General features: G+C 53.8%; 1 pseudogene; it reads right to left on the reverse strand.

Annotated features, from left to right (window-relative positions):
* Nucleotides 1–604: 604 nt before the first annotated feature.
* Nucleotides 605–723, reverse strand: LOC120584074 (uncharacterized; annotated as a pseudogene).
* Nucleotides 724–7,443: the final 6,720 nt, after the last annotated feature.

Consider the following 7,443-nt stretch of genomic DNA (forward strand, 5'->3'; position numbering starts at 1 on the left):
AAACGTCCCTACAGTTGGCAGCGGCGTCCGCAGAGCCTGCGGTGTTAGGGAGGCACAGGCCCTGTACAATCACACGCACGGGTCCTTGGCTGTTAACTCTGTGTCACTTTTTTTTTTCCAAGACAAAAGAATGAATTGTCATTTGGACGTTTCCATCAGATACGTCTATCCTGGCGGATACACACACAGCGGAACAAAGTTACACAAACTTCACAGTTAGAAATAGATACACGTCTAAGAACATTACGTTGCTTTAGCTTAAAAAATCCACCTTCTCCCCATGCCCCGCACCCCGCGAGGGACTTACAAGTAGATGAGGAGCAGGAACTCAAACAGGAAAGCAAATCTGCTTTAAAACGAGGACGCGTGGCCATGGGCAGACACAGTTTTCTTTCTATCATTTGTGGTTTTGATTGTTTCGTGCTAGTTATTTGTAGCAGAGAATGCGAAATAGTACATGATTAATAAACGAACAAAAACATATATATATATATATATATATACATATATATATATATATATATATATATATTTTTTTTTTCAGGTAAGGCAACAGATTGCAAGGACCCGGTCAGCATACAATCCCTTATTTTTTCATGTTTTACACCTACAGCACCTGGTCTTCCTCGGTGGTCTCCCATCCGAGTCCAAACCAGGCTCGACCCTGCTTAGCTTCCGAGATCAGACGTGATCGGGCGCGTTCAGGGTGGCGTGGCCATGGACTGATAAACAAAACTATTAATGAATAGAAAACTACATCCAAACATCCTAAAGATTGTCGTTGCTTGATTTAAAGTGTGCCGTCGGGATGGCTGCCCTGGAAATGTGCGTTTGGAATACCGAAGGATGCCGATCCGCTCGAGGCATGAATACCACTGTCCACGCTGACCGCAGAGTCTAAGGACAGGGCCCCCCTTTTGGGGTGTGTCTTGGGACGATGGCTCCTCCTTCTCCTGTCACCAAGGGAGGCACGTGCTAGTCGTGGCTCCATCTGCATCTCACGTACACGGCTTCAGAGAGTGTGAGGGCCAGGGAGGTGCCCCGGCCTGGAGACGCGCATCGCAGAAGGTGGTTCACTCGAAGCTTTTCACAACTATGTGTGACCGCGTCCTCTGCAGTGAGCAGCGGTCTAGGAACGGGGGACCCAGCAGCCCGCAAGATGGGTGAGAGCCTCAGCTACGTGGAACCCATGTCATGGTGCAGAAGCATGAAGTGTCGTAGGAGGGAGGGAGAGACCCGCGGAGGGCGAGAGAGAGAGAGAGAGGGAGAGAGAGAGAGAGAGAGAGAGAGACAGAGAAGGGGAAAGAGAGAGAGAGAGAGAAGGAGAGAGAGAGAGCATACTTCAATCCTTCCGACATCTTTACATGCTTAGGAATACCCCTGCAAAAGTCTGTGTAACCTGCAAAAATAGTATTTTCTGGCCGTTTTCTAAGTGATGATTTAGCCGTTGTTCTGTGTGTTTGCATCAGGACCAGCAGCCAACTCCCGGTTAAAAGCAGGGAGATGGGAAACTATGTTGTCAGCATCTCATGCCCGGTTCCCTATTGGCCTTTGTCTGAGTCCACGCTCACTCTTCCAGTCTGTTTTCAACTTCACACTCCTAATTGCCTAGCTAAATATTACCTCCTCACCGAGGGAGGATGAGGGACCAGAGGCGTTCCGTGGCAGGTGCCGATGGCGACCCGTCCGTGAAGTTTGGCCCTGCTCCCTCTGGGGTGTGTGCTGCAGCTGAGGATAATACTGGCTGCTCGTAGCTCAGAGTGACAGCAGCTGCTGTCAGCCCGATGGGAAGTCCCTGGGATGTGACATCGTCCCAGGATGGCCCCAAGCCAGTGCCCAATATCTAGCCATGCACAACAAACCACTGTGGACTTAGGGACGCAAAACAATAACCATTTTATTAGGCTCATCGGTGGGGCGGGTCAGGAATCCAGACAGGGGCCTGAGAGCTGAGCTCGTCTTGCTCCGTGATATCTGGGGTCTCGGCCCGGAAGACAAACATGACTGGGGTTGATCTGAAGAGCGGGGGATGGGAACAGCCGGTGCCTTCGTCGCTCACCTGCTGCGCCCGAGCCTGGGCTGCAGTGTCGCACCTGTTCGCGGGCTCTGCATGCAGCGTGGGGGCCTCAGGGCAGCTGCCCTCCGTGGAGGCCGTGGCCCGTGAAGAGCAGGACAACTGTTGGACCCGGCGACCCCGTGGCTGAGCACGCGCCCCAAAGCCAGGAAGCAGCGTGCCAGAGACGCAGCTGTGCACCCACGTGCCCGGCTCCGTCACCCGCGATGGCCGGAAGGTGGAAGAGACCCAAGAATCCAGCGACAGAGGAACTGATGGTCAGAGTGTGACGTAAGCGAACAGCGGACACCCGTCTGGCCTTGAAAAGTGGGGAACTTCTGGAATGTGCTGCAAGGTGGCAGAACCTGGAGGAACTTATACCAAAGGAAATAAGGCACAAAAAAAAAACAGCTGCCTGACTCCACCTGGATGAGCCCAGAGCAGTGGAAGTCACAGACACGGGACGTGGCACGGAGGGAGCCGCGGACCGGGGCAGGCCGGGGCGGGCGCCGTGTCTCAGTGCAGACACCTTCCGTCCTGCGGCCCTGGGCAAACACGCACCTGTGCAGGTGGATGCCGGGGGCGCCGAGCAAGGTCACACATGTACAGCGCTGAGCTCTAGATGAAGTTGGCGTCGCTGTGTGTGACGGCAAAGTCCAGTGTTTAAGGGTGTATCATGTCACTTGTACTATGCCCTACTGCTCGAAGCGGCCCCAGCTCTGCCATCTTCCGGGGGACGGGGAGCAGAGCCGGCCTCGTGACGGCCAGCGTGTCCCAGAGCGGCCGCTGTGTTTTAAATCCACACAACGCCCGAGGGCCCGGCAGCCTCGCGACCATGTGGCTGGCTCACGGCACCACCGCTGGCCCTGGGCCCACGGCTGCCTGATGCTCAGGGGCTCTGGACGCCGGCAGGGCCCTGTCCCCGTGTGCCTGCCCCGCCTCCCTCGTTCCCCCGGACGCCTCTCACGGCTGTCCATGAGCAAGTCGCTGGCCCCCGCCTTGTGCACTCAGGCTGCGCCTGTCGGGAATGTGACCCCAAAGCATATTCTGAGACCGGAAATCCACTGAAAATCGAAAGGCCAGAGGAAGTGCCGATCTTGGCCGGGCTTGGTCGGGCTTGGCCGGGCTCTGGGGAACGTGTTCGGCATCAGGAGGTCTCCGTCCGGTCCTCTGAGCGAGCCTGGAGGGTGGCGGCGACTCACGGGCCCTGTCGGAACCATGCGGCCACATCATCCCAGGCCCGCGTCTCCGCCGTCCACTGTGGTGGCTGCACTGAAGAAACAAGCGACTCACTCGGGGACGTCTCAGGCCGCCGTGGGGAGCACTGCGGAGGGCCAGCTTCAGGGCACCAACCATCCCTGGTCTTCTCCTGCCCACGGCACTGGGGCAGCCAGCAGGAACCCCCCACACGAACCGGGACGGGGTGGGCCGCCCGGGACCTGCGTGCCGTCCTCTGTCACGACGTCTGAGGTATGACCCCCCTGTGTAAACGGCTGTCTATGCCTGTTTGGTGGCTCAGAACAGCACACATTTGTCATCGTGTCAGTTTGGGAAGCTGGAAGTCTGAAATGAGGCTGTCGTTCCCAGCGTGGCTCCTTCTTGGGCTGCGGGGGCGAGGCTGTCCCCGGCCTTTCTCGTGGGTTGTACACAGCTGTCCTCGCCCGGAGTCTTCACCCAGTCTCCCTCCGTTCACGGCTGTGTCCGTTCCTCCCCTTTGCACAAGGGCACCACGCACGGTGGCGGTGACTGACCTCCATGGCCGAACTTTAGTTCGATTGCTTCTGCGAAGACCGTATTCCCACGTAAGACGCCGGAGAGGTGCTGGGGGTCAGGACTCCAACGCCCGAAGTGTGTGTGTGTGTGCGCGTGCGTGTGTGAGGCGGGGCACACAAGTCCACCCCACAACCGTGTGTGGAGCCGAGGAGCAACACGGACAACATGAGTGTGCTCACAGCGCCATCGTACGAGCCCCCAAAATTCTTCTTGGACAAAACAGGGAGGATGGGAGAGTCCTTGACGCCAGGATTGGGGCAGATCCGACCTGGGGCACAGCTGTGCACCAGCCCCAGAGCAGCCCACTCAGGGGGTCACCTAAACCGGCCTGCAGGAATTCCGAGTCCCCGGACCCCGGACCCCGGCACACGTGGCTGCATGAAAGACCAACCTGGTCTGTTCGGGGAACCGAATTTCTTCCAGAGGCGCCTGCATCGGAGCAGCTGGCCGCATCTGGCGGTAACACACATCATCACTTTTCTGGAGAAGCAGGAGCTCGAGAGCCCGAAGTTTCCCGGAAAGCGTCCCCAGGTCTGACGCACAGCTGCTTGTTCCCGTTTGTGCAGAAATGCTTAGCAGACCTGGGACCAATCCTGCCTCGGGTATCAGGTGAGCGAGCTTTAACCACGTCCGTTTCTCCCCGCGCCTGCCATGTCCTCGGCCGTAAAGTGAAGAGGTAGTAAGACATCTGTTCATCTTTAGTTGTAGGGCACAGGGGAAAAAAAGGTAAAGACAACCACGCACACACACACATATCTGCGCACACGCACGCACACGCACACCTGCACACATGCACACACACCTACACACGCACACACACCTGCGCACACGCACGCACACGCACATACACATGTGCGCGTTTCTTACGAAAACGAATCCTTCCAGCTTAGTAGGGTGCCACTGAGTAACCCTTCCCTTTGATAAATGCCGCCACGCTGGTGGCCTAAATAAAACCGGCGTTTCTCATCAAACAAGGAGTAGCTTGTCCCCAAGCTACAAACGGCATTGCATTGATCGAGTCTACATTCCGATGGCTCGAAGATTTTTTCCTTACAGAGTAAATAAGCCTATTAAATGAATGACAACGATGATCGAATAATGAATTGGCAATTACGCAATGTCATATTCCGTGTAGCTTCTGCGTGGGCAAAGGGCAGAAAACCGGACCATGTATTCCGCCCTGCCTTAGAGATCCGTCAGCAGCCACGGGCAGTAGGTAATGGCTGCTGTCACTGGCACCCCAGAACTAGCTGTCACTCAGACTGATGGGGCGACCCATTTCCCCTCGTGCCCTGCCGCCGCATCGAATGGCATCGCATCCCGACGGGACCTCGGGAAAACCTACAGCCGTTTTCCCATCAGGCAACACAGTCATCGGAAGAATTAAAGTGCAAACACCTGCAGCCCAATCCAACGAAATGCTGCGGGTAGAATCCGCTCCCCAAACAGAGCACTGGCTGAGTCACCAGCGCTGACTGTGCCTCATACCTTTCTTCTTCATTGTTTTTCATCTCATTCTGTTACCGGTTTTAAAAACACTTCGTCTGCTTTATCTGGAAACTGCTGTGTTAACTAGCTCACGCGTATGCAGCGGGAAACAGGCTTCGACAGAGAAAACAGACATCGTCGGATTTTACTACGAGGGTTCACTGAGTACGGCTTGGTAAATTCAGCAGAAATGGTTTCACAGCAAATGCAGAGGAAACGGACCACCGAGGGAGACGTCAGTGTTTCCAGAAAATGAGTGTTGTCTGCAGACGACTCTGTTATCACCGCAGGTACCAGGCAAACGTGTGGCCCCAGCGGGAGGCTCACGAAGACCCCGACAGATGGGACCTCCCTGATGGACCTGTTAATTACTCATCTGCGTCTTCACTGTGTTTCGGTCCTTACGGTTAAGTCTTTAATCCGTTTTGAGTTTTCGCAGAAAATTCAAAGACATTGAAGAAAGAAACTAAAGAATTAACATCATAAAATGTCCGTACTACCCAAAGCTATCTATAGATTCAGTGTGATTCCTGTCAAAATAGCAACGGCATTTTTCACAGAACTAGAACAAACAATCCTAAAATGTATATGGAACCATCATGGACGCCAAATAACCCCAGCAATCTGGAGAAACGGGAACAGACTTGGAGGTATCACAACACCTGATATCAAACTATGCTCAAAGCCTACAGCGATCAGAACAGCATGGCCCTGGCCTCGAAAAGACATGAAGTTAATGGGACAGAAGGCAGAGCTCAGGAGTAAATCGATGCTTATACGGTCAATGATCTATGACAAAGGAGGCGAGAATAGCCCTTGAGCAAAGGACAGTCTATTCGCAATAAATGGTGGGGGGAAAACGGAACAGATTTGTGCAAAAAAGAAAAAAAAAAAGCAATAAGAAACTGGACGTCTTCTTACACCACAGACGAGAATAAGGTGCTGTTTTTTTAAATGTCCACATCCTCTAAAATACTGTGCAGCCCAGAATTTAATGTTGTCCCTGACTCTCCTTCTAATATGTGCCTTAGTCTTTTTTTTTTTTTGGAAACTAGAGACAGTGAACCATATTTTGACGCAACTATTTCTTTCGTTTTCATGTTCCAAGCAGCTTGGTACTAAACTATCTATCTTACTTATCCGAAGTCGAGGAGGAAGCGTTCCGCAAGTCTCTAACTTTTTAAATACAAGATTTCTGCATTAAGACGAATCTTTACAAAGTAATTTTAAAACAGGAGGCTATTTTAAACAGCGAGCACATGGAGAACGTTGGAAAATCAGAGTTTGCCTAATGCCACGTGACTGGAATTACGATCCTGGCTCTGCCCCTTACTGATGCATTCGTTCATTCGGCCACCCACTCATTGAACAGGTATAAGTTAACCGCCGGGCGCTGGGCACTGCTAAGCCATTTTGCACACAGCGATGGTCTCTGCCCTCCCGAATTCTACATCCTAGCAGAGGAAAAGGTTAACGAATAAACAAGCACGCCGGAGGCTGTCCGTGGAGAATAAGGCTTCGAATCGCTTTGGATTTGAATCGGCCAGAAAGATGATTCGCTGCACTTGGCCGCTCTGCGAGCTGCCAGCCTCGCCCAGCCGTCCGGGCTCTGCCCAGTGGTCAGCAGAGGTCTGTGGTCAGCGAGCCCGTCAGCGGGCGGCCTGGGGCTTCGGTGCGCGAGCTCAAGCTCCTGTTCCTAACGTTCCCTCATTGCAGAGAGCGGATGCAAGTTTCCACGGTGGACAGCCTTCGAGCCGAAGCGACTGAAGGATATGACCGGACTCGCATCTGCTCAGCGGGACACGGGGAAGGGCGCCTGCAGGCAGGTGGGAGTGCGCTTAGTTCAGTCCTCACGCCTTGTTCCCGCGAGGTCCTGTTCATGATTCTTCTGCCATCACCTGAATTGAAACGATTCTCTGAGCCACTGGCGTGTATGCTGGAGGTGCCCAGCTTAGTGTGTGCCAAGCCATGCCTCGCCGAATGGGAAGAAATGTTAGGGTTTTATGATTTCCACTTTGTTTCTAATGAATAAGCTGAAAGCGGTGCTTGATGACAGTTCGAAGCCAGAGTATCGCTCCATCACGTGGCCGCTGAGGACGACGGTGCAGGGGATCCATGGCAGGGAATGG

Source organism: Pteropus medius, unplaced genomic scaffold (genome assembly GCF_902729225.1).
Source record: "Pteropus medius unplaced genomic scaffold, Ma_sr-lr_union100, whole genome shotgun sequence".
NCBI classification, from domain to species: domain Eukaryota; kingdom Metazoa; phylum Chordata; class Mammalia; order Chiroptera; family Pteropodidae; genus Pteropus; species Pteropus medius.